General features: G+C 39.0%; 1 protein-coding gene across 3 annotated transcripts in view; it reads left to right on the plus strand.

Annotated features, from left to right (window-relative positions):
* The window catches only part of TNRC6C (trinucleotide repeat containing adaptor 6C), a 180,948-nt gene that overhangs the window by 1,960 nt on the left and 151,972 nt on the right, over positions 1-27,016 (plus strand). The window lies entirely within an intron of this gene.

Below are 27,016 nucleotides of genomic sequence, written 5' to 3' on the forward strand. Positions count from 1 at the left end.
TATTGGTTAAGTTAAATTATACTTTCTTATGGTGATACAGAATAATTTCTTAAGGGCAGCACTTCCTCAGGTAGCAGAATGGGTCTGTAGGTCCCAGATGTATATAACTTTGAGATATATAGATTTTATTTTACTAGGAGGATGAAGTTTTACTCTTTACTTCCATATTTCTTGTCCAAAGACGTTATTGGCCTGTACTTCAATATTACTATTAAAAAATGAAATTAAAGTAGACACTGCAGTTGTCATAGGGTGTAATTGATTTATTTCACTTTGGATTCTGACATTTAAATATTCTGGTAATGCCCTGGGGTACATGTAAAGGTGGATTTCAGATTTGCCCCCTTCCATTGTTTTTTGTTGTCTTTTTTTTAAGTGGCATGTTTTAACACTTTAACAAAGATTATTTTGTAACATGTTTACATTTTTACTTAGTTGGTTCAGGAATTTGGAATAAATAAATAGTTGCCCTTTAAATGCTGATTATGAGGGGAAAGTGAAATAAATTGTTTCATGTGACTCTCCATGATTAAAAAATAACAAAACCACGTGGGAAATATATAAAACTTTAAATTACAGTATTTCCCGCCACTATTGCCACCACCTTTTTGTTAAACATCTGGCTTTGCAGAGATAAATTTCTGCTTTTTTCCAAATGCTGTCTTCTGGCTCACTTCCAAAACGAAGTTGGAGGAGGAGGCCAAGGGTGGAGTAGGGCAGCCTTCTTCCTTAGTGGAAAGAACTGGAAGATAACATGCCTGTGTCCTGGCTGAGAGTAGGGTGGACCTATCCAGTGTGCCCGCATGCTAGGGGGGATATGGGCCTAAATATAAACTTACTCTTCGTGGGCACAAGAAAGTGATGCTAGTTTTAATATTAAAAATGATTGCCAATTCAAATTGGGTTTATTTAGCCATTATCTGATAGGAGTATTTAGAACGTCCTTGGCATATAGAACTTCCCAACATTTCAAGGTTTTAAGGCCATTTTAAGACTATCAATTGGTCCTTTTGGCTTTCCCCAGTAAGAAATAGTTCCTTTAGATTACAAGTTTGTGTTTTAGAGGACTTTGTACCACTCAGTTTATTGTGTAAAGGTAATATTTGAGAAGACTTTATAAGAAAGAAATTAGATTGGCTGTGAAGCCTGAGGCTAGTTTGCATGCCAGGATAACACAGGAGACTAAGAATTGCAGATGGAGCAAGTAAAGATGATTTAACCAGAACTGAAGCCTCTGGGCCAGCAAGTATAATGGAGAGGAGACAAGGTAGAGAGGTTGACAGATGTCCTGGGAATCCGGAGGATGTTGAGAGGCAGCGGGAGGTGGGGCTTCGGACAAGCAGTGCCTGGAAGGGCCTGAGGAATTGGGGAAGTACCAGGTTACTTAGTTTGACTTGTCTGTTTTTGTTTTCTTTGAGATTGTTTTGGCTTCCCAGTTGTGACTGAAACAATCTAATGGGTGTTTAACCTCTTAATTTTGTTTGAGGATGTCAGCAGAAAGTCATTTGAGAACTGACCAAAATTTTTGTTGATAGACTTTGCAGGTTTTCTTTCTTTAAGCCAGTCTAAATACTTTCTAAATTTGTACATATTAATATTTAAATTACTGTGCAGTCATGATTGCATTCTTTATTTTGCAAAATAATATACACTAGCCTTTCTCTAAAACAACTTTAATGCAATAAAATGGTCCCCATTTATAAATATTCAGTTTATGTACAATTTTCAGGAATATAATTACTTAAAACTATTAAAGGTTACTTGTCAGAAATTACTATATAACCTTGTGTAGAGATAGTGTGTGTGACATTGAAACTGAGAAAGGTGTAATCCTTACCCAGCTAGAGTCTTTGAATAACTCATTAAAATAATCATAGAAGCTTTCTGTTGTACAAACCATGCATTTGAACTGTAACTTGTTTAGTGAAAAGTAGATGTAGCACAGTTTTGCATATTAAAAACACATTTAAAATCCATATCCCTTGTGCTGGTTTTTTGGAGTTCTACTAAAACAAATTCTTTTCTTAGCCACAGTTGCTTTCAGAGAGTGAAGAAGCTGTTGCAGGGATGGAGAGCTGTTTAAGAATGCATTCCTCCTCTGTAGCCCTCAAAAGACCATAGCCCTGTGTGCAGAGCTAGACAGTTTGGGCGTCCAGCCATGAAACATCCTCGCTGTGGCGCAGATAGCTGTTCGCACTCTCTTAGCCCTCCGAGGCTGCAGACCACAACAGAAGGAATGGCCTGGGGAAAGGGTACTCGCTGTGGTTTTGAATGTTCTGGGTGGTTCTCTGAGTCCTACCTATGCACTGAGACTTCAGTTTTCCAAGATTTAGTAAAGATTACAGTTGGGCAAGAATACAGCTTCTGGGATATATGTCTTATCTAGGTAAATGAGTTTAAAACTTTGCTCTAGGAAATAAAGAATTAGCGAGTTATCCATCCCACTGTTTCCCTGACCTCTTGCCTCTTTGTCACAATACTTCTTTCCTGTTGGACGAAGATTCATTGACTCACTGGGTCATCTGGAATCTGTCTTTTCAGGGAGCCTATGGAATGGATTGGTCTGATGTGGCTCGTTTCCATTCTATTTCCTCATAAATCTTTTTTCACACAACAGATTTTAAAAGTTATTTTGCAAAATATATGAAAATGATCTAGAGTGCACAAATAAGTCAGCTTACCATCATTGTGCCTACAGCATTTTCTGCGACCGGTATCTATTTGTATGAATCCCAGTGGTTCCTGTGATCCTCCAGAATGCAAACACCTTGGCAACTGATGTTTCTTTGAAGACCCTCTCTGTGTTCCTTCTTTAGAATGCTTTTGTGGAAATTAACCCTCAATTATATTTTTCAGTGTCCTTTGTCTGGAAGCATAAAGTACAAACCTACAATATCAAGTCAAGTCATTTCCAGCCATTGTATAATCCCTATCTATAGTTGAGTCCTTTATTAACTGTAGACTGTCTTTGACGTGACCACTGGTGCCAAATGCAGATTGATGCCTCAGTGGTTATTGGGAATGTGTGCTTTGTTTGATTCATTATGTGTACAGTCTAGCTTATTAAAAATAAGATCTTTCACACTAAGTCATTTGTTTGGTTTGAGCCTGGCACAGGTATTGTTTACTTTTTATTCCCAAAGCTAATTTCCTTTTAATTGCTCTTTTAATAAGCAAGAAAAACCTCAGTTAAAATAGCAAGCAGGCATTGAATTTAGATCTGAAATTGGGCACAATATACCACCTTCCCAACCATTCTTGCTTTGAGAGGATATCTATAGCAGAATTGTGCAGAAATGACAAAGGGGGAATACAAAATTACTTTGTGTTTTGTTTTCTTGTATTACAAATGAAAGATGAAATGCTGAGGGGGAGAGAACTATGTAGGGAGGGAATTTAATAGGCTTTCTTCTTCGGAGGCTGTGGGCTGATGTTTCAAGCAAGGTGTTTTCTTGGGGGCTAGGGAGGTGAGGGAAGGGAAGCATGTGATGGTAGTGTGGGACCAAGTCTATTTATTTATTTGTTTGTTTATTTATAGGAAGTACTGGGGATTGAACCCAGGACCTTGTGCATGGGAAGCAGGCCCTCAATCATTGAGCTACTTCTGCTCCCCAGTGAGAGTTCGGTTTTGTTTGTTTTTTTTAGGAGGTGCTAGGGATTGATTCTGGGACCTCATATGTGGGAAGCAGGGGCTCAACCACTTGAGCTCCCCAGAACAAGTCTATTTGACATCATTCAAGATAATTAGGAATTGTGAGATGGGGTGGGAGTAGTTAGAAAGCAATCTTTCAGTTAAACAAATCTCCATTTAAAAATAATCTTTGAATAGGTCCAACCACTGTTTGAGCATTTACTGTGTGATAGTATGCCACATACATGAATATTATCTTATTTAATCCTCACAGCACTTCTGTAGAGTGGCCACTTTATTATTCCCACTTTACAGCTGAGGAAACCAAGGCACAAAGAAATAAGTACCTCCCATGAGATCCTGCAGCTTGTGGGAGATGAAGCCAGGATTAAACTCAGTTCACTTCAGAGCCCTGACACAGGTAAAGAGTTAGGATTATGCAGTGGCTCTTAGTCTCTTCCTGTGGCCTCCTGTAATAATGGTGGTCGCGGCAGCAGCTGCTTCTGCTAATGTTGACTGCATGCTTTCTCCTGGCCTGCTGCTCGTCTGAGCACTTTACCTGTTATCTCAGCCATTCCTAAACAGCAACCCGGAAGGTAGGTACTGTCGTTACGTTCAGTTTTTAAATGAAGAAACTGGGCTGGTGGAGGTTGAATAATTTGCCAAGTCAGGGCCTTAATAGACATGTCTACATCCTCTGAGCGTGGGCTCTTTATCATCCCAGTGTCTCTTTCATAAGCCCAAGCCTGGCCATTCTTCCTTCCCTCCACAAAAACTTAACACCTTCCATGGGCAATTGCAACAGTGAAATTGACCAGCTTCTCCCTGCTGCCCTAGAATCATCCTTCTGGTGAGGGAGACAAGTGCCAAACAAGTTTAAAAAAGAAAAAAATGAGATAAATTCTGTAAAGGAAATAATATGCACATGTTTAAAAGTTAGTGTATTAACGTTTAGTATATTATATATTAGTATATTAGGGGAGCGGATGTGGCTCAAATGATTGGGCTTCTGTCTACCATATGGGAGAACACAGTTTCCATCCCTGGTAAAGGCGTGCCTGCGTGGCAAGCCATGCAGCAAGATGATGATGCAACAACAACAAAAAAAGACGAAAAGGAGAATCAAGGCAAGAAAGAGAGACAAAGGGGAGAGTCAAAGCAAGACACAACAGAAACCAGGAACTGAGATCGTGCAAGTGACAGGGAACCTCTCTCCATCGGAGGTCCTCAAGATCGAATCCTGGTGAATCCTAGAGGAATAAATGAGAGAAGACAAAAAGAGAAAGAGACGCAGAAGATCACACAGTGAATGGACACAGATAGCAAAAACAGGAGGGGGGGGGGAGGAAAATATATATACTCTTAGTGAAGTATATAAATAGCTATATATCCCTTTTTCTCCCCTTGAGGATTCATATTAACTTACTAGATGTTTGAAGAAGTCTAGCAGCAAAAGAAATGCCCAGCATTTCCCAAAATTACGTGATTGCCAAAACGTTTTTTCCTCCTTTGTTCCATCTTTTAGCTTATTGGAATGGACTTCAAAAAATGTATAAAGGGAAGCAGACTTGGCCCAATGGATAGGGCATGCGCTTACCTCATGGGAGGTCCACAGTTCAAACCCCAGGCCTCCTTGACCCGTGTGGAGCTGGCCTACGCACAGTGCTGATGCACGCAAGGAGGGCCCTGCCACTCAGGGGTGTCCACCACGTAGGGGAGCCCCACGCGCTAGGAGTGCACCCCGTAAGGAGAGCCGCCCAGCATGAAAGAAAGTGCAGCCTGCCCAGGAATGGTGCCGCATACACAGAGAGCTGACACAACAAGATGATGCAACAAAAAGAGACACAGATTCCCGGTGCCGCTGATAAGGATAGAAGCGGTCACAGAAACACACAGCAAATGGACACAGAGAGCAGACAACTTGGTGTGGGGGGGAAGGGGAGAGAAATAAATAAAAATAAATCTTTTTAAAAAATGCATAAAGATTAAGTGCCTAGGCATTCAGAAGGAGGGAGGACCTGTTGATTGCAGTGGTCTGCCAAGAGTTCACTTGAATTGATCCTGGAATGTTGATAGAATTTTGTTGGATAGAAGGGATATTCTCCTTGGAAATAGAGACATGGGGAGAAGAGGGGGCATTCTATGTTTGGGGAAATTTTGGAAAGTGCCTAGCATAGTAGCTGAGACATACTAGGCATTCAGTGATAATTTCTTGAAAGAAAGAACACTGAGACCTAGCAATAAGAGGAGGTTTGATGTAGTAGTAAGGTTCAGCAGAGGCTGTATTGGGCAGAACCTCAATTCTTAGGCTAGTTAGGAACTAGTGGTTGTCATTGATGGGCATGACGTGAACCAAGATATAGCAGATGGTTTCAGAAAGGAAGTCAGAAGCTTTAAAACCATAGCTATTGTAGTTATGCCTGTGAGACTGGAAAACCTCAGCTTGCCTCAAGCTTGGACTAGGTGATGAGGAAGAATCAGCGGGACAATGTGATGCAGGATCGTCGATGTGGGTTCTGAGAGGGTAGGTGTATGGTACTTGATGCTCTTCCTGCACTGTGCCGCAGGGGCTTTAAAACAGGTAATGAAAGATAGGTAATGAAGCATCAACTATTAAAATGTTTGGTTAAAAACATAACAGTGAGTCCTATTTTACTGCCAATAGGGAAAGCACGTAAGAGAGCAGTTTCAGGAGAGTATTGTATGAGGTTGGGTTGTGTTCTGGGGTAGAGATTTGACTCAGCATAAATCAAAGTATGTAATAAGCTATGTGATGATAGGGTTCTATTAATTAGAGTGAATACCCTCAAAGAAATAGAAATTTCTTCATATCATACCCCCAAAAATACTTAACTCAGACTTTATGTAACAGTCCCAGATACATTGTAAACTTTATGAGATACTGACAAAAGAGAAAACAAAAATCTCCAATGTCAAGGAAACATGAGATCAGATTATATTATAAATAGTATGCCAGTTTTAGTAGTGGCAGTGTAGGAGTTTGTAGAACTTTTTATTTTTATTTTATTTTTAAAAAAGATTTATTTATTTAATCCCCCCCCCCCCCCCCGGTTGTCTGTTCTCTGTGTCTATTTGCTGCGTCTTGTTTCTTTGTCCGCTTCTGTTGTCGTCAGCGCATGGGAAGTGTGGGCGGCGCCATTCCTGGGCAGGCTGCACTTTCTTTCATGCGGGGCAACTCTCCTTACTGGGCGCACTCCTTGCGCGCATCAGCACTGTGTGTGGGCCAGCTCCACACGGGTCAAGGAGGCCTGGGATTTGAACCGCAGACCTCCCATGTGGTAGACGGATGCCCTAACCACTGGGCCAAGTCCGTTTCCCTGTAGAACTTTTTAAACATTAAATAAATCTAAGAGATTCCTTAAATTTAAGTGATAATAGATTCTTTTTAAATTAAAAAAAAATAGACTTTTTTATTCCTTTAGGGTGGGGTAGGGAGAGCTTTAAAACAAACTATTATTTATTTTTACAAGTCAGGTGATGAATTCATGTTGTATTTTTTTATATATTATGGTTTTGTATTTAATTGAGCAAGCATTATTTCTTCTTTCCTATTCATTTTCTTTTTTCTTTTTTCCTATTCATTTTAGACTTTAAACCCTAGCATAGTCTACTGCAGATTAGTGCTTTACAAAAAAAATTAATTATTATGCTTTTTTTCTCTATTAGATTTTGAATTACTTGAAAGCAGAGATAATGACATGTTCACCTTTATAGTCCCTACAATATTTACAAGTATGTTAGGGATAAGATAAATATTTTCATTTTTATTTTGAGTCTTCTGGGGTTTTTTGCTATTCTTTTGTTTATTTTCAGAGCTGTGCTTCCATAGATGGAAGTGGTAGGGAAAGGAAGGGAATTGGTAAGGGAGCCTTTTTCCTCCTCTTTTTTTAGTCTTTTAGAATAAAATTATCACATTTTCACTTAGTCCACGATGTGGGGATGTGCCTGCAGATTTGAGGACATGAGGAGAATGGCGCCAAACCACCAGTCTTGAGCATGGCCCCTGGCACTGGGCTGTCTATGGGGCCCTTGAGAATGAGGAGCTCATTTTCCCTGAGCCCCCTGGGTACCTTTAGTAAGTGCCACTGACCAAATTGTGAGTAATCTGTGATATTTCTGGACATTTAAATTGTAGTTATGATAGGTGAATTGCAAGATAACTCCTTGTTTGCCTTTTGCAGATTTGGTGACTGTCTTCAGATACTAGCCCACTAGAAAAATTGTGTTATGACTAATAGAATCATTCTGACAGTCTGGTTAGAATATCTTAAACTTATTCTGTTCTCCTTTAGGAAGGACTCCGTGGAAGCAGGATAGGAGTTAGGTTGTTGTTGGTTTTTTAAAGATATTTTAAAAAGATGTTAATAATAGAATGGTATATGGGAAAAAATACACCTAATGTAAACTATGGACTATATGGAAATAACTAATATTTCATGTTTTTCATCAGTTGAAAAAAGGTACCATGTCAATGCAAAGTTTCAACAGTAGGGGGAGGTATATGGGAATGTTACCAGTTTTACATGACTTTTGTGTAAACCTACAATTTCTCTAGTTAAAAAAAAATTATGCTAAGTGAAAAGAAACTAGGTACACAATACTACATATAGTATGATTGCATTTGTATAAAATGTAAATATAAATAAATCCATGGAGAATTAGATTGGGGGTTTTGTAGGACTGGGGAAGAATAGAGGGATTGAGAGGTGACTGCTGGGGGGTATGGGGTTTTTCTTTTTGGAGAAATGAAAATGCTCTAAAATTGATTGTGGTAATTATACTAAAAGTCATTGATTGTATGCTTTGGATGAATTGTATGGTATGTGACTATATATCAATAAAATGGCTTTAAAGTGTTACTTTAAAATGATAACAAAAATAAAAATACCCAAATTGAAAATAATGGATAAAGGCATTAACAGACAATATAGATGAGGGGGGTGAGGGGGTATATGGGGACCTCATATTTTTTTAATGTAACATTAAAAAAAACACAAATTTTTTAAAAAACCAAAAACAGACAATATAGAAATAAAGAAAAATAAATGGGCAATGAAATTAGGTAAAATACTGTTAAAACAAACTTGTAATAAAGCGTTTCGGTTTTTAAAAAAAGATACTGGGGAGAAAATCCTGAAATCAGTTTATTTTTACTAGTAATTTAAATTATTCCTTAAAATTTTGAGCACCTATTATATGACATGATTTTAGTACATATTTAAAAAATTAGATGTAGCTGTTTAAATAGCTTACATACATGCCTATTTAACCTTAGATGGCAGAATTTTGCTTAGACCCAAAGTCTTAACAAAATGAGTTTTTATCTTTAACCTGTTACCTTTCCACTGGATCTCAAATAAATGGACATTGATCTCAGAACTCAGCCTTTAGGAACACTCTAAAAAGTTGTCATTAGTTTCTCTTGCCTTTTATTTGTCTTTCCCACAACCTTTCCCCCTTTTTTTCATTTGCTCTTTTCATGTTCCCCATTTTTCTTATTCGCTCTCCCCAGTCTCTGCACTTTAGGCCTGTTTTGGAAGGAGCAAATCAGTGGTCTGCTTTCTTACATTTCTGTGTGTTGTTGTATGACTAATCCTGTAACATCTAGGCACAAATTCACAGCTGGAGAAAGGATTCCAAACTTCTAGCTGTAGTTGATGGAGTGCTCATGATGTGCCAAGTACAGAGAGCTTAGTATATTATCTCACATACCCTCACCGATAGATAAGAATCAAGGGGACCCTCTGGGAGCCTAAATACCTGACTACAGTGACCATGGTCTCGGCTGCCGTGTCAGCCACTTCATTCAAACTGACTGACTGCTTTTTATTCTCTTTAAAATTCTGAGAGACTTTTTGGGTTTCAGATTTGACCTGTGACCTCTTACCTATTTAAAAATACATAAAATATTACATAAATAGCCTGTGTCTAATGAATTAGACGTTCAGAGACCCAAATAGTTTCAGTTGGAGCTCTAAAAATATCTTAAGAGAAAATGAGCTTTGATGTGTTTATAAGAAGCATTTATTTATTTTTGAAAGACATGATGGTAAATTGCCTTTTCTTCCTGATTTCTAAATTTCCTTTTCTCCCTAATTTCTAACTCTGGCATCTGGCATGCAGCTTCTGCATGAGTGTGCCTGTGAAAAGAATAGGGTTTTTTGTTTGGTTAGTTTTGCTACAGCAGCAGGTTTTTCTTGGAATATTATTTGAAAATTAACTTTACCAAAAATTGTAGACGATTTAAAGAGATTATAGTTTTGATCTGAATTATAAAAAGAAATCAGAGGACATATCTGTAAAATTTTTGTTACCTTGAAATTAGAAGGCTTTAGTTAATGAAGTAAAGCTAGACATAAGCTGCTTTTGATTCAGAAGAGCAGCAAATGCATAGGTGATAAACTGTCTTTCTAATGTCTAATTCAAGGACTTCCTATTCCATCTCAAGGGAGAGAAGCAGTTTCCCTTACTTGACCCATTTCTCTTCCGCATTGTATCTTTTTTCTGGGTCTTCTACACAGAAAGTTTGAAGGAATGGAATGGTGTAAACCCTTACAACTAAAAGGTTTAGGCATCTAGTTTGGGATAAGCATATCCTATTTTCTGCTTTGTTATTTGGCTGTCTGGTTAGGAGATAACAATTTCGCTTCTTTTGATATCACAGTTTTCAGGAAAGATGTTGTTATGATTGTAGATAGGCACATGGGTGTAGAAAAATACATGGTAAAAGGCTCTTGTTTTAATAACATGGGCAATTTATGGATATTTTAATTTTAGTAAATGCGTACAGAATAAGCTTACTATTAGTATGTCCATATTGTAAATGCCTGTTTCTCTGGAGTCCTGGGTCTCTTGAATTTGTCCCCAATATCAGTCTATTAGTGATATCAACACCTCCATTAGTCACGAGTGTGGCGTGCTTTCATGTGATAACATTTATTTCACAGCCATGGCTTATAGAGTGCTTGAATTGGCTTCTGTCCTTGCCAGATCACATTCTCAACTTCCTAAAATACCCAACATAAAATCAGTCTCCTTTATGAAACCTTTTCTTCACTCATGGTAAACCTTTTCTTCTCTTCCCTGTCTACATTCATTCCTTTGATCTCATTCAGTCTTTTTTTCCCCCTCCCCCCTTCTGTTTTGGCTGTCTGTGTCCATTCACTGTGTGATCTTCAGTGTCTGTTTCTTTTTGCCTTCTCTTCTTGTTTTCTCCTCTAGGCTTCACTGTGATTCGATCCCCAGGACCACAATCTGAATCTGTCTATTGCGCCACCTCAGTTCCTGGTTTCTGTTGCTTCTCACCTCGCCTCTCCCCTGAATCTCGCTTTTGTTGCGTCATCATCTTGCTGCATCACTCACCATACAGGCCTGGCTCTCCTCACAGGCATACCTTTGCCAGGAGGCCCCGGGGATCGAACCCTGGATCCTCCCATATGATAGACGGAAGCCCAATTGCTTGAGCCACATTCGCGTCTCTCATTCAGTCTTGTGACTTTACATACTATTACCTTAAAGATAATTTGAAAATAATAATAAAAATAAATAAATACTACACTGAAGACTCCTAAATTTTATTTTGTCAGCCTGGATTGCTCCTCAGACTCTATTTGCATATTCAATTAGCTACTCCATATGGTTCTCCTTGACTTCTCTCTTTCTCACCCTGTGTCCAGACCATCAGGAAGTTCTTTTAGCATTCTTGCCTTCAGGATGCAACCAGAGTCTATATCCATCACCTCTTTTGCACCACTAATCTCACCCTATCATTTGTTGCTTCAGATGTTGTTTTTACCAAGCCGCCAGAGTGATCCTTTAAAACTGAAGTTACATCATGCCACTTCTCTGCTTAGAGCCTTTTGGTGGCTTCCTGTCCATTGAAAGAAAAATTGTACAGTAACCTATACGCCCTTAGCTATCTGAATCCCTTCCACCCCTTTACCTCTAGGACCTCATCTCTTATGCTCTTTCCCTCACTCTGTTCCTACCCTGCTGGCCCTTGCTGTTCCTTTCATCTTCCAGGTATACTCCCACTTTAGGCCTTTGCACTGGCTTTTCCCTCTGCTTGGAACGCTTTTCCTCCATGTCTCCATGGCTCCTTCTCTCACCTCCATTAAGTCCTTGTTCAGAAGTCACTGCAGTTTAGTCTACCCTGATCATCCCATTTAAAAGGTCAGATTTCTCCTATTTTTGCCACTCTTGCATTACCTATTTCCTTTGTATGCTTTACTTTTTGCCCTAGAACCTATCACTTTTGTGTGTATGTATATAATTTAAATTAAATTATTAAAAAAATCACCTCATTCCCCAAACCCCATCAAGGGCAAGGAATTTTGTCTGGTTTACTGCTGCATCACCAGAGCCTGGCTAGATCAGGGGTTCTATTTTTTTTAAACATTTATTTTTTATTTCTCTCCCCACCCCGCCCCCAGTTGTCTGCTTTCTGTGTCCATTCACTGCATGTTCTTCTGTGTCCACCTGTATTCTTGTCGGCAGCACCTGGAATCCTTGTCTCTTTTTGTTGAGTCATCTTGCTGCATCAGCTCTCCGTGTGTGCAGAGCCATTCCTGGGCAGGCTGTACTTTTTTCGCACTGGGCAGCTCTCCTTACGGGGCGCACTCCTTGCATGTGGGGCTCCCCCACACTGGGGACACCCCTGCGTGGCACAGCACTCCTTGCGTGTATCAGCACTGTGTGTGGGCCAGCTTATCACATGGGTCAGGAGGTCCTGGGTTTGAACCCTGGACCTCCCATGTGGTAGGTGACGCCCTATCCATTGGGCCAAATCTGCTTCTCTGATCAGGGGTTCTTAACCTTTTTTTAAAAGATTTATTTATTTCTCCCTACCCCCATTTCTGCTGTTGTCTGCTCTCTGTGTCCATTCATTGTGTGTTCTTCTGTGTCTGCTTGTATTCTCATTAGGCAGCTCCAGGAACTGATCCTGGGACCTTCTGGAGTGGGAGAGAGGCGATTACTCTCTTGCACCACCTCAGCTCCCTGTTCTGCCTCATCTTCTTATTTTCTCTCCTCTCTATCTCTTGTTGTGTCATCTTGCTGTGTCAGCTCTCCGTGTTGGCCGGCACTCCTGCACAGGGCAGCAATCCTGCTGCATGGGCCGGCACTCTGGTGGGCCAGCTTGCCCTCACCAGGAGGCCTGGGCATTGAACCCTGGACCTCCTGTAAGGTAGATGGGAGCCCAATTGGTTGAGCCACATCTTTTTCCCAGGTTCTTAACCCTTTTTGTTCCACAGACCCCTTTGCCCTTCAGGTGAAAACCACAGACCCCTTACTAAGTCCACACTAGGTATTGTTTAATAAATGTATCACCCACACCAACACGTCCCCCCAAGAATGATGTTTTTTTAACTTTAATTCAAGCTCACAGATCCCTTGTTAAGAACCCCTGGCCTAAATGGTGCCTAGCATGTAGTGTGTATTCAATATTTATGGGGAAAAATTGTTTTTAAGGTTTATTATATAACCTATATGCTTTAGGGTAATTTTATTTACCAAGAGTTCAGCTTGGTAACTAACATTTTCTTTCAAAGTATGTCTTCCCTCTCCCCGCTGTTTTGTTGTTTTTGTTGTTTTTGGTTGTCACCACCCCCATCCCCCGCATGGCTCCCTTGTCTGTTTGTTCATTGTTCTTTGTCTCTCTCTCTCTCTCTTTTTCTTGCTTGCTGTTTTTTTCTTTAGGAGGCACCAGGATCCAAACTTGGGACCTCCCATTTGGGAGGCAGGCACTCAACTGCTTGAGCCATATCTGCTCCCTTCCCCCTAATTTTATTTTACTCTTTTTTTTTTTTTTAAACCATGAAGGTCAGACTTGCTTCTCCTGATCTGGTTGGGGCAAACAACAGACCAGCCAGAAATTTAGCCTCGAGATCCAGGGACGAGACACCAGAGTGGTAGTTTATAAGCTTTCACTTATTCCTGGTAGTCTGGAAGGCTGCACACTTGTGCAAGGTTATTCATACCCTTGAAAGAGACTGCAGAGTGTCCTGACTATATACTGATACAAGGCCTCTGTGCATGTGCAGAAAGTAAAAGTAGGAGCAGATTTGTAAACTCCTGAACTTTGAATGTGTTACTTCACCCATGTATGTATCCACTACCTCAAGATGTTAAAGCACACGTCTGACCAATCATTCACTGATCTCTAAGCTGTGCTGACCCGTGTGCAACCCCTAGGAAACCAGTCTTAAAAACAAAAGCAAGATTTTTTCTTTTTAATTAAATAGAAATGTTTGTGACAACATACTTCATGGAAGACAGAGTTCAGAAAAGTCAACAAACAGAAGAGCAGCAGCAGCAACAGCACTTGGAGAAGAGAGGAGCTCAGAATTCAGAGTTGCTACCATATATTATCTAAATTGTCCAATTTTCAGCCAAAAGTTAGGGATCATGGGGAAAAAAAATTTTGGTATGATCCAGTTACTGGGGAGAAATGGCAGTGAATTGAAACTCTCTCTTAGGATCATAGATGTTGGACTTAGTAGACAAAGACGTCAAAGCACCTATCATAAAGATGTTTAAAGAACTAAAGTCAACCATGTTGAAAGAACTAAAGAAAAGCATATGACTCATCAAATAGAGAACTTTTTTTTTAAATGATAAATTATAAAATCCAAGTTGAAATTTTGCAGTTAACAGGTATAACTGAAATGAAAAAGTACTAGAAGGGGCTCAACAGAACAAGAAAGAATAAGCAAATTTGAAGATAGAAAGTTCTCAATCTGAATCACAGAAAGGAAAAAAAAACAATGAAAAAATGAATAGAAGCTTACAGATGTGTGAGGTACCATCAGGCATGCCAGCATATGTGTAATAGGAATCCCAGAGGAGAGGAGCTAAAGGGACAGAGAGATACTCCGAGGAATAATAGCCCAAAATTTCCCGAAATTGATGAAAATCAGTCTACAATTCCAAGTAGGAGAAGCTCAAGTGATCCATACCTAGATGTGTCATAGTCAAAACTGTTGGAAGCGTAAACAAAAAAGAAAATCTTGAAAGCAGAAAAAGAAAAATGACTTATCACATCCAAGGGAACCATGGAACTGACTTCTCAGTGGAAACACTGAAGGCCAAAAAACTATAGGGTGACATATTCAAAGTGTTAAAAGAAGCAGGGGGACAGTGTTCTCTAGTCAGCAAAAACTATCCTTTAAAAAAAAAAGGTGAAATAAAGACATTCCAGATTAACAAATACTGAAAGAATGCATTGCTAGCCGACTTGCCTACAAAAATTATTAAAGGAAGTCCTGCATGCAGAAAGGGAATAATGCCAGAAAGTAACTCATAACCCATGCAAAGAAATAAAGAGCACCAGTAAAGGTAATTACATAATTGTAAGAGATTATAAATATTTTTCTCTTCTCTTGACTGATTTAAAAGACAATAATGTAGAATAATTATAAAATTGTATTCAGCTTTATCAGAGTAAGATGTAATATATATGCCAATAATAGCACAGAGGAGGAAGAAGGAAATGGATGTATGTTATAAGGCAGAGTGACCCTATTTTATTAGAATCAAGTTAGTATTAATCTGAAGTCAGGGAAACGGACTTTGGCCCAGTGGTTAGGGCGTCCGTCTACCATATGGGAGGTCCGCGGTTCAAACCCCGGGCCTCCTTGACCCGTGTGGAGCTGGCCATGCGCAGTGCTGATGCGCGCAAGGAGTGCCGTGCCACGCAAGGGTGTCCCCCGCGTGGGGGAGCCCCACGCGCAAGGAGTGCGCCCGTGAGGAAAGCCGCCCAGCGTGAAAAGAAAGAGCAGCCTGCCCAGGAATGGCGCCGCCCACACTTCCCGTGCCGCTGACGACAACAGAAGCGGACAAAGAAACAAGACGCAGCAAATAGACACCAAGAACAGACAACCAGGGGAGGGGGGGAAATTAAATAAATAAATAAATCTTAAAAAAAAAAAAAATCTGAAGTCAGTTGCCATAGTTTAAAATCTATAATTTTTAGTGCAACCACTTTTAAAAACCCTAAAAGATATAGTAAAATAACAAAGAAATTAAAATGGTACATTAGAGGATATCTCTTTTACATGGAAAAAAGAAAAAAGGACTAAAGGAGAACAAAGAATAAGAGACATGAGACAGAAAACCACAAAATGGAAAATGAAATTACATTAAATGTAAATGAATTTTAAAAATAATCAAAAGGCAGAGATTGTCAGAATGGGCTAAAAATACACTGTACATTGAAAGACGTAAGTAGATTGAAAGAGAACGGATGAAAAACTATACCATGTGAGCAGTAGCCATAGAGAATTGGCAAGGCAATATTCATATTAGAGTAGATTGTTACGGTTAAAAAGTTACTAGAAACATTTTATAATGATAAATCATCAATAAAATAGGAAAATATATTTACACAGCTAATAATAGAACTCAAAAATACATGAAGTAAAACTAATAGAATTGAAGAAAGAAATGGACAATTGAATAATAGTAGTTGGAGACTTTTCATATCTCACTCTCAATAATAGATCCACTGGACAGAAAATCAGCAAGGATATAGATGATGGGAACAAAACTATCATGTCAACCAACTTGATGTAACATCTGTACAACATACCACAACAGCAGAATATATATTCTTTTCAAGCACACATGGAACATCCCAGAATAAACTACAAGCTAAGACAAAACCTGTCTCAAATTTAAAAGGATTAAAATCATGCAAAGTATATTCTTCAACCACAATGGAATTAAATTAGAATTCAACAATTCAAAAATTGGGGAATTTCAAGAGGAAATTGGCAGGGAACCCTGGATTAAAAAACAACAACAACAGTATATCAAAATTCATGTGATAGAGCCAAACAGTACTGAGAGGGAAATTTATGCTTTAACTATCTATATTAGAAAAGCAGAAAGATCCCAAATCAAAAACTTAGCCTTCTACCTTAAGAACCTAGAAAGTAAAGAACAAACTAAACCCATCGCAAGGAGAAGGAAAGAAATGAAGATTATAGTGGAAATCAATGAAATAAAAAATACAGTAGAAGATCAATAATACCAAAAGCTGGTTAATTGTAAAGGTCAGCAAAATAGCAAACATGTAGATAGACTGACCAAGAAAGAAACAGAGAAGGCTCAAATTACCAAAATCAAGAACCAAAGAGGGGACATAACTACTGACTGATCTTACAGAAATCAGATGACAAGGATTATAAGGTAATACTATGAACAATTTATGCCAATAAATTAGACAATTTAGATGAAATGGACAAATTTCTAGAAATAGACAAATTACCCAAACTGACTCAAGAATAGAAAATCTGAATAGACATATAACAAGTAAAGAAATTGAGCTAGTAATTAAAGATCTTCCCACAATGAAAAGTCTAGGGGAGCAGATGTGCCTCAAGCAGTTGAGGGCCTACCTCTCACATGGGAGGTCCTGGTGCCTCCTAAAGAAAAGAAGCAGACAACAAGCAAAAACAAATGAGCAACATAGATGAGGGAGCCAACTCAGGGAAGCTGATGTGACTCAGTGTTTGAGTGCCATCCTCCTACATACAAGGTCCCGGGTTCAATCCCAGTCCTGAAAAAAGCCTAGGGCCCAGATGGCCTCACTAGTGAATTCTTTCAAACCTTTAAAGAAAAAATAATACTGAGTCTTCACAAACATTTCCAGGAAATAAAAGAGGGAACACTTCTCAGTGGTTTCTGTGAGCCAGTAATACCGTGATATCAAGCCACAGTGATCACAAGAAAATAAAGCTATTGTCTTAATACCCCTAATGAATTAAAACAACCACCATCCACTCTGACTTATTACTTCATAAAATGAAGAACATTCCTATGCAAGGAAGTATAAGGGAAACCATAAGAGGAGATTAATCTCATGAAAGTTTATCTCATCCTGTGTAATTATGAAAACTTTCCCATCAACTGATAACTAGCATTTGAGAGCAATATGTATATGCATAGTCTTGGAAAATGTCAGTTCTGGGTTAGATTCCTGGGAACGCCACTTGTTAGTGAGGTGACTGAATTTATATAATTTCTCTTTGTCTTTGTTTGTCTGGAATAATTGGATAATAATGGCTGCTGGCAGCCAAAGTTATTGTAAGGATTAAATGAGATAATATATAAGTTTGGCATATTGGAGGTACACATTAATCTTCTTTTTATCAGCCTTGCAAAGTCAATAACTTACTATCACATATTTGCTCTGTAATTACTTATTTGTGTGTATAAGACTAATATCAAAGGAGTTATTAAAATATAGAGAGTGGAATTATTTAAATCCTACCATAGGCATGACTGTGTTAATCTCGTTGGTATGTGTAAGGGATGGGGGAATATTATGTTTTTGGTTGTTTTTTTTTGTTTTTGTTTTTGGTCAGTTGTTTTTTAGGAGGTACCAGGGAAGCAGGTGCTCAAACGCCAAACTACAGCCATTCCCCAATGAGAGTTGGGTTTTGTTTTATTTAAAGATTGACTTATTTATTTCCTCCCCCTGTCCCCTTCATTGTCTGCTCTCAGTGTCCATTCACTGTGCATTCTTATGTGTCTGCTTGTCTTCTCTTTAGGCGGCACCAGGAACCGATCCTGGGACCTTCTGGAGTGGGAGAGAGGCACTCAATCTCTTGCGCCACCTCAGGTCCCTGGTCTGCTGTGTCTTTTATTGTGTCTCCTCTGTGTCTCTTTTTGTTGCATCATCTTGCTGCGCCAGCTCTCTGCTTGTGCCAGCACTCCACTTAGGACAGCTTACCACTAGAGCCAGCTTGCGGTGCGGGCCATCTTGCCTTTGCCAGAAGGCCCTGGGAATCAGACCCTAGACCTCCCATATGGTAGATGGGAGCCCAATTGCTTGAGTCACCTCTGCTTCCCAAGAGTTGGGTGTGTTTTTGTTTTTAGAAGGTCCTGGGTTTGATACTCGTACTTGGGGTGGGAAGCAGGAGCTCAACCGCCAAAGCTACATCTGCTCCCCCTGGAATATTACCTTTTACTCTGAAAACACCCACTAATGTTGCATATAAAATTATTGTTTGAGCAGAAGATGTGGGATAGAAATTGAATTTGGGTTATTAGGCTATTAGGATTTGTTCTTGTGAGGATCATATTTTCACTGTATTTCGCACAGAGCAGCCCTAGTCAGAGTTCTAGAAGAGTGTATTAATCTGTCTTCTGTGGGATTGAATTATCATAGTGGGGTGATGTTGGGATCTTCATCATCGAAGCCAATTATTCAAGTAAAGCTTTAGTCAGTAAGATCAGATACTTAAGAAATATAGTCAGTTACTTTGTATATATAAAGCTCAGTTTCTCCCTTCATTTTTTAGAGGTAGGTTAAAAAGAAAAGGTAGAATGCTTAACATATTATGTATTGGCATACAAATTGTATAAATTATCAGATGACAGGTGTTTCCAGTTAATATCTATCTTATGGTGCTTATGGCTTTCTCCCTTTTAAAATGTTTATAGACATACATTTTTTTCTGCAACTAGATTTTAAACTTCTTAGGGTTAATGTTTGGTTCATCTTTTCATTTTTATAATATTTAGCTTATTTAAATATAGTGAACACTCACTGAATATTGTTTGGATGATTGAAAACTAAATCTTACTATGTATTTGACTTCTGTACTGGTTGCTACTAGACCAACTCTCTTTTCAAAGTTTGATAAGATTCCTGGTGAAGAGGAAATTATAATAAGCAATAATATCGCCCTTTTCAGTTCCACTAATATCTTTCCCAGATCTTAAACTCTAGTAATTGTAAAGCTTTGTATAATGAAAAGCAATTCCCTTTCTCAGAAATGGTAGATTTGTTTTTATGACCTGATACAAAAAGCAAAAACAATTTTTAGGTCAAAAGGAAACCAGTATTTGTGGAGCCTTGGCTTTGTTCTAGGCCAGGATCTTAACTTTTTAAGTAGCATTAGACCCTTTTGAGAATCCAGTGCACCTGAAAAGGACAAGGAAGAAATTCTAATTATAAAAGAATTTCTCTGGGAGCGGATGTAGCTCAAGTGGTTGAGTCCCTTACCAGGTACAAGGTCCTGGGTTCAAGCCCTGATGCCTCCTTAAAAAAGTTTTTTTTTCCTCTTAAAAAAAAAGATGGGGTTTCTCCTTTTCAGATAGTTTTAGTAGATTAATTTTTAAATACTTTTTAATGTTTCCTGTGTAAATTGTTTTAAAACTTAAGAAAGCTCATTTTATGTAGCTAGCATAACTATGATATAAGAACTTGAAAAAGGTAGTCTCCAAAAGCTAGCTTTGAACTTTTCTCATGTAAATATAAAGAATTGTAAGTAATTTGCTAAAAATATAAGTAATCAATTTTGAAATTTTTTTTTTTTAAAGATTTATTTATTTATTTAATTCCCCACCCTCCCCCGGTTGTCTGTTCTCTGTGTCTATTTGCTGCGTCTTGTTTCTTTGTCCGCTTCTGTTGTCGTCAGTGGCACGGGAAGTGTGGACGGCGCCATTCCTGGGCAGGCTGCATTTTCTTAAGCTCTGGGCGGCTCTCCTTACGGGGCGCACTCCTTGCGTGTGGGGATCCCCTACGCGGGGGACACCCCTGCGTGGCACGGCACTCCTTGCGCGCATCAGCCCTGGGCGTGGGCCAGCTGCACACGGGTCAGGAGGCCCGGGGCTTGAACCGCGGACCTCCCATGTGGTAGACGGACGCCCTAACCACTGGGCCAAGTCCGTTTCCCCAATTTTGAAATTTATTTAAAACTTCTTTCTAAAGAAAATTTAAGACAAATCCAACAGCATATTAAAACAATAGAATATTAAGGCCAAGTAATTTCAGATAAGAAAAGTAGGTCAAGTAAGAAAAATCATAAAATTTTCCCAGTTGCTACCAGAAAAGTCGTTCAGTAAAATTCAACATTCTTTTGGACTTCTATGTCTGGTCAAGGCCTACTAGTTATGCCAGATAAACTCTGCAGCCAAGAACTAGAAAAGCTAGGTAGAATATTAAAAGAAATTTGAAGACCACAGAAACTACCAGGACAGCAAGCACTTGAGATGAGATCTGAGAGAGAAGTCCAAAGAGGTGAAAAAAAATACTTGGTACCACATGGCTCCAGAAGCATTCACTGATTTTACGGTTGTGCCTAGAAGCTGAACAGAAAACAGGTTGAGAAACAGAGTAGAGTTTTCAGCAGACTTAAGAGACTGGGGCACAAAAACTAGAGATCAGGAGCCACAGGGGAGGCAGGTCTCTGGTAAAACATCCCAGGTTTTTGGTTGGAACCACCTGCTCCCTCAAAGAGTTTTACCCTAGGGTTAGTGGTGAAAAGAAGGGTGACCCTGAAATCCAGACCTCTCAAAAACTAGAACTCAGTTTAGATTCAGATGAAATAGATTAATGTGATTCAACCCTACTCTTAAGTATGTGTCAGAAGCAAAAGTAAATATTTTCTAAAGGAAGAAAACATCATTCAGGGCCTCAGATTATCTCCACAATTTTTTATATGCAGTGACTAGCATTCAGTAAAAAAAATAGGCACTTAAAAAGGCAGAAAATTAAGAGAAACGTCAGGCAATAAGGACACCCACAGGAGATCCAATTTTTAGGGTTATCAAACTCAGACTTTAAGATAAACCTGATTAATATATTTGGTAAACTAGCTGACAGAGGGGGAGCTTCAGCCAAAAACTGGAAACTATGAAAAAGTATTAAATTTTTTTCATGGAAATTCTGTAATTGAGAAATACAAGAGAGAATTAGTGAGCAGAAAATTTGGTCAGAAGAAAATATCCAGGCTGAAGCAGAGTGAGACAAAAGGATGGCAAATGAATGAGAGAGAGAAGAAAAGAAAAACACATTAGAGACAAAGGGGTCACTGTTAAAAGTCTAAATTACTTATAATTGGAGTTTCAGGAAGAGAGGAGAAAGAATGGATCAGAAGTGATATTTAAAGAGATAAGGCTGAGAATCTTCTAAACCTGAAAACTATCAAACCACCATTTTAAGAATCACTGTGGACCTAACCAAAATAAACACAGAAACATAACATACAAAACAAACAGAAAAATCATTTAGGCACATCAGAGGAAAAAATGCTAAAACAAAGAAAAATATTTTCATCAATTTTTTAAAAGTTATTTTTCTTTATTAGAGCAGTTGTGCATTGTGTATTTATGTAACAGGCATAAAATACAGGAATCCCATATACCACCCTGTATTAACACCTTGCATTGCTGTGAAACATTTATTATAGTCGATAGCACATTTTTATAATTGCACTATTAACTATAATTCATGGTTTAACTTAGGGTTCACTGTATAGCTCCAAAGATTTTAAGACACTTTTATTGTTACTGTAAATGCAGCCTAACATTTCCCCTTTTAATCACACATTCACATACATATTTCAGTACTGTTAATTACATTTAGTGTTGTGCTGCCATCATCACCATTCGTTACTAAAACATTTCCATTGTTCCAATAGGAACCCTGAATATACATTTTAGTACTTAATTTCCCATCCCCTAGTAACCTACAGAAAAATTTAAAAGTAGCCAAAGGAAGGAAAAGATACATTACCTTCAAAAGAGCGACAATCAAAACTGGTAACTGTCAACCTAGGAATCTAGCAAAATCTAGCAAAAATCTTTCAGAAATGAAGGCAGAATAAAGATATCTTTAGACAAAGACTTGAGAGAATTTGGCTCTAGGGATTGGCATTGGGTGTCCTGTTAGTGCTCACCTCACTGGCAAACTCATGGACCAGCTCTGGTGAGGGGTTCTCTTCCAAGTTCTTAGCACCTTCCTTAGTCACACACCCTCACCTTAGAGGCCATGGTATCTGCTTTCTGTATTTGCTACTTCTGTACCCTTAAATACCTCTTTTTACTCTTAAAACTTAACCACCTTTTACTAGTTAACAAATCTTTATGACATTTACCCTGTGCAGATTATTGGCATGGTTTCTAACTCCTGAGTGTTTCCTGATTGCTGAGATTCACCAATAACATTATCTCATCTTTAGTATTGCTCTCAAGTCCATACCAGTTAAATAAGACATGTACATTACTTTCCTGTTGATGCATTACAAATTATTAGAAACTTTATAGTTTAAGACAAGCAATTGGGGAAGCGGATGTGGCTCAAGCAATTGAGCTCCCACCTACCACATGGGAGGTCCTGGATTCAGTTCCCCATGCCTCCTGGAGAAGATGAGCAAAATAGTGAGCTGGTGCAATGGACAGCTGATGCAACAAGGGGACACAAAGAGGAAAGACGAGGAGAGACACAACAAAGCAGGGAACTGAGGTGGCTCAAGCGATGGAGCACCTTTCCCATATGGGAGGTCCCAGGCTTGGTTCCCAGTGCCTCCTAAAGAAAAGATGAGCAGACACACAGAGCACACGGCAAATGGACACAGTGAGCAGAGAGCAAGCGCAAATAACAGGAGGGGGTGGGGAGCATAAATAAATAAATCTTGAAAAATAAATAAATAAATAAAACAACCAGTTGTTGGTTCACAATTCTAGGGAGCAGAAGTCCAGTATAGCTGGCGGAAATCAGGTATCAACTAATCTTTGGAGGCTCTGGGGAAAAAATCTGTGTCTAAGCTAATTCTTTTTCTTTTTTTTTTTTTTTAAGATTTATTTATTTAATTTCTCCCCCTCCCCCGGTTGTCTGTTCTCTGTGTCTATTTGCTGCGTCTTGTTTCTTTGTCCACTTCTGTTGTCGTCAGTGGCACGGGAAGTGTGGGCGGCGCCATTCCTGGGCAGGCTGCACTTTCTTTCACGCTGGGCGGCTCTTCTTATGGGACACACACTCCTTGCGCGTGGGGCTCCCCTACTTGGGGGACACCCCCGCGTGGCAGGGCACTCCTTGCGCGCATCAGCACTGCGCGTGGGCCAGCTCCACATGGGTCAAGGAGGCCTGGGGTTTGAACCGCGGACCTCCCATGTGGTAGGCAGACGCCCTAACCACTGGGCCAAGTCCGTTTCCCTAAGCTAATTCTTATTGTTAGCAGAATTCAGTTCCTTGTGGTGGTAGGACTGAGGGCCCTGTTTTCTTGCTAGTTTTCAGCAGAGACCCACTCTCAACTCCTAGAGGCTGCCCATGTTTCTTGCCACATGGCTTCCTCCATCTTCAAGCCACCAGTAGCCTACTGAATCCCTCTCACACTTAGAAATTCTTTGGTGTCTCTGACCTCCCCAGATTTCATGAGCTCACATGGTTAGGCCCACTTGGATGGTCTCCCTGTTTTAGGGCTTTAATTACATTGCAAAATCTCTTCACAGCAGTACCTAGATTAGTGTTTGAATAACTGGGAGAAGGTGCATGTATCCCAGGGCCATTCTAGAATTCTGACTACTACACGTAAAACAGAAATAAGAAACCAGGAGATGAAAATGGTTATTATTTACAAAATATATGCCCAGAACACCTGAAATGATCACTTAAAAAATGGGGAAACGGACTTTGGCCCAGTGGTTAGGGCGTCCGTCTACCATATGGGAGGTCCACGGTTCAAGCCCCGGGCCTCCTCGACCCGTGTGGAGCTGGCCATGCGCAGTGCTGATGCGCGCAAGGAGTGCCGTGCCATGCAAGGGTGTCCCCCGCGTGGGGGAGCCCCACGCGCAAGGAGTGCGCCTGTGAGGAGAGCAGCCCAGCGTGAAAGGAAAGTGCAGCCTGCCCAGGAATGGTGCCGCCCACACTTCCCGTGCCGCTGACGACAACAGAAGCGGACAAAGAAACAAGACGCAGCAAATAGACACAGAGAACAGACAACTAGGGGAGGGGGGGAAATTAAATAAATAAATAAATCTTTAAAAAAAAAAAAATGGGGCAATCTAGATAAATCAGTAACTTTACTCGGTACCTTGTAACCATTTAGGGAATGTAGTAAAAATTTGATTCTTTGCATAGTAACAATAACATAAAATACCTTGAAATAAGCTTAACATGTATAGGACATCAATATGAAGAAAATGACAATTTCACTGAAAGAGGAAAGAAACAGAAGTGTTCTCAAATGGCAAAATCAAATCCTGCAAACCTCTCAGGTTAATTAATTTGTAGGTTTAAAGCACCTTTAATTTTTAAATAATAGACTTTCTTTTTTTAGAGAAATTTTAGGTTTACAGAATTTGCCACCATCCCACAGCTTCCCCTATTATTAGCATCATGCATTCCTGTATTGCACTTGTTACATTTGATGAACCATCATTGACACATTGTTTTTAACAAAAGTCCATAGTATATAGGGGGGCTTATTCTTTGTGTTGCACAGTTTTGTGGGTTTTGTCAAATGCACAAGGCCATTTATGCACCATTATAGTATCATACAGAACAATTTCACTGCCCTAAAACTCCCCGGCTTCCACCTGTCCATCCTCCCACGCCCACTGATTTTTTTTTTTTTACTTTATAGTTTTACCTTTACATAGTCTTTATAGTTTTACCTTTTCCAGAATGTCTTCTCATTGGAATCATACAGTAGGTAGCCTTTTCAGACTGGTGACTTTCACTTTGCAATATGCATTTAAAGTTCCTCCATATCTTTTTGTGACTTGACAATTCATTTCTTTATATCACTGAATAATATTCCATTGTATGGATGTACTGGCAGTAAAACCATCTGGTCTGAAGTTTTCTTTGTTGGTAGGTGTATTAGCCAAAGGGTGCTGATGCAAAATACCAGAATTCACTTGGCTTTTATAAAGAGTATTTATTTGGGGTAGCTGCTTACAGATTCTAGGCCATAAAGCATAAGTTACTTCCCTTACCAGTCTTTTGCCACGTGTTGGAGCAAGATGGCTGCCGACACCTGCCAGAGTTCAGGTTTCCTGGGTTCCTCTCTTCCCAGGTTTTGCTTCCCTCTGGGCTCAGGGTTCCTCTCTTCTCAAGGCTTGTTTCTTTCCGGGCTCAGGATTTTTCTCTTCCTGGGGCTTGCTTTCTCTTTCCTCTGTGTGCTTGCTTCCTGGACCTCCTTCTTAAGAATTCAGCATCAAACTCCAACGTCAAAACCCCAACACTAAAAACCCTCCAACTCTGTCCTTTGATATGTCTTTTAACACCTTACTGATGTGCCCCAATCAAAGCCCTAATCATAATTTAATCAAGCCCAGGTACAGAACAGTTTTACAAACATAATCCATTATCTATTTTTGGAATTCATAACTATATCAAACTGCTACAGTAGGTTTTTGATTATTGATTCAATCTCTTGTTATAGATCTGTTGATTTTCTATTTTTTCTTGTACTCTATTAGGTAATGTGTATATGTGTCTAGGAATTTTCCCTTTTATCTAGGTGTTCTGATTTGTTGATTTATAATTGTTTATAATACCCTCATATAACACTTTTTATTTCTCTAAGGTCACCACTTTGGATCCTGATTTTAGTTACTTGTATCCTCTCTTTCTCTTTGTTAATATGGCTAGCAACATCTTATTGATCTTTTTGTTAAAAAGCAACTTTTTCTCCCCCAAAAAACTACTCTTTATTCTATATTTCATTTATGTCTGCTCTAATTTTGACTATTTCGTTCCTTCTACTAATTTCAGGTTTAGTTTGCTCTGCCTGGTCTAATTTCTTTAGGTGTGTGAAGTAAGGTTATTGATTTTTGATCTTTCTTTTTTAATTGTCATAGAGCTATAAATTTTCCTCTAACCACTCTCTTCATTGCATCCCATAAGTTTTGGTATGTGTTTTGTTTTCATTCATCTCAGGATATTTTCTAATTTCTCTTGTGATTCTTCTCTGGCCCATTGGTTATTAAATAGTATGTTGTTTAATCTCCATTTGTAAATTTTCCTGTTTTCTTTATGTTGATTTCTTGATCTATTCCATTGTGGTCCAAAAAGATACTTCATATGATTTTTTTTTTTTTTAATTCGTTAAGAATTGTTTTGTAGCCTATCATGGTCTCTCCTAGAAAATATTCCATGTGCAGTTGAGAGTGCCCATTCTGTTGTAGTTGGGTCAAGTGTCCTATATATTTCATTAGAACTAGTTGGCTAATAGTGTTGTTTAAGTCCTCTTTCCCTTATTGTTTTTCTGTTGTGTGTTCTATCAAATATTGAAAGTAGTATACACAAGTCTCCAACTATTATTGTAGAACTATATATTTCTCCCTCCATACTGTCAACTTTTGCTTCATATATTTTGGGGCTCTGTTGTGAAGTACATATATGTTTATAATCATTATAACTTCTTACTTGATTGAACCTATTATCAATATATAATATTATTTTCTCTTGTAATTGTTTTACTTTTAATAAAAGTCTGTAAAGGACAATAATATAGCTACTCCAGCTCTCTTTTGATTATTGTTTTCATGCAATATCTTTTTCTACTGCTTTGCTTTGTGTCTTTGTTTCTAAAATGAACCGCTTGTAGACAGCATATAGATGGATCATGC

Source organism: Dasypus novemcinctus, chromosome 21, assembly GCF_030445035.2.
Source record: "Dasypus novemcinctus isolate mDasNov1 chromosome 21, mDasNov1.1.hap2, whole genome shotgun sequence".
In the NCBI taxonomy this organism is placed as follows: Eukaryota; Metazoa; Chordata; class Mammalia; order Cingulata; family Dasypodidae; genus Dasypus; species Dasypus novemcinctus.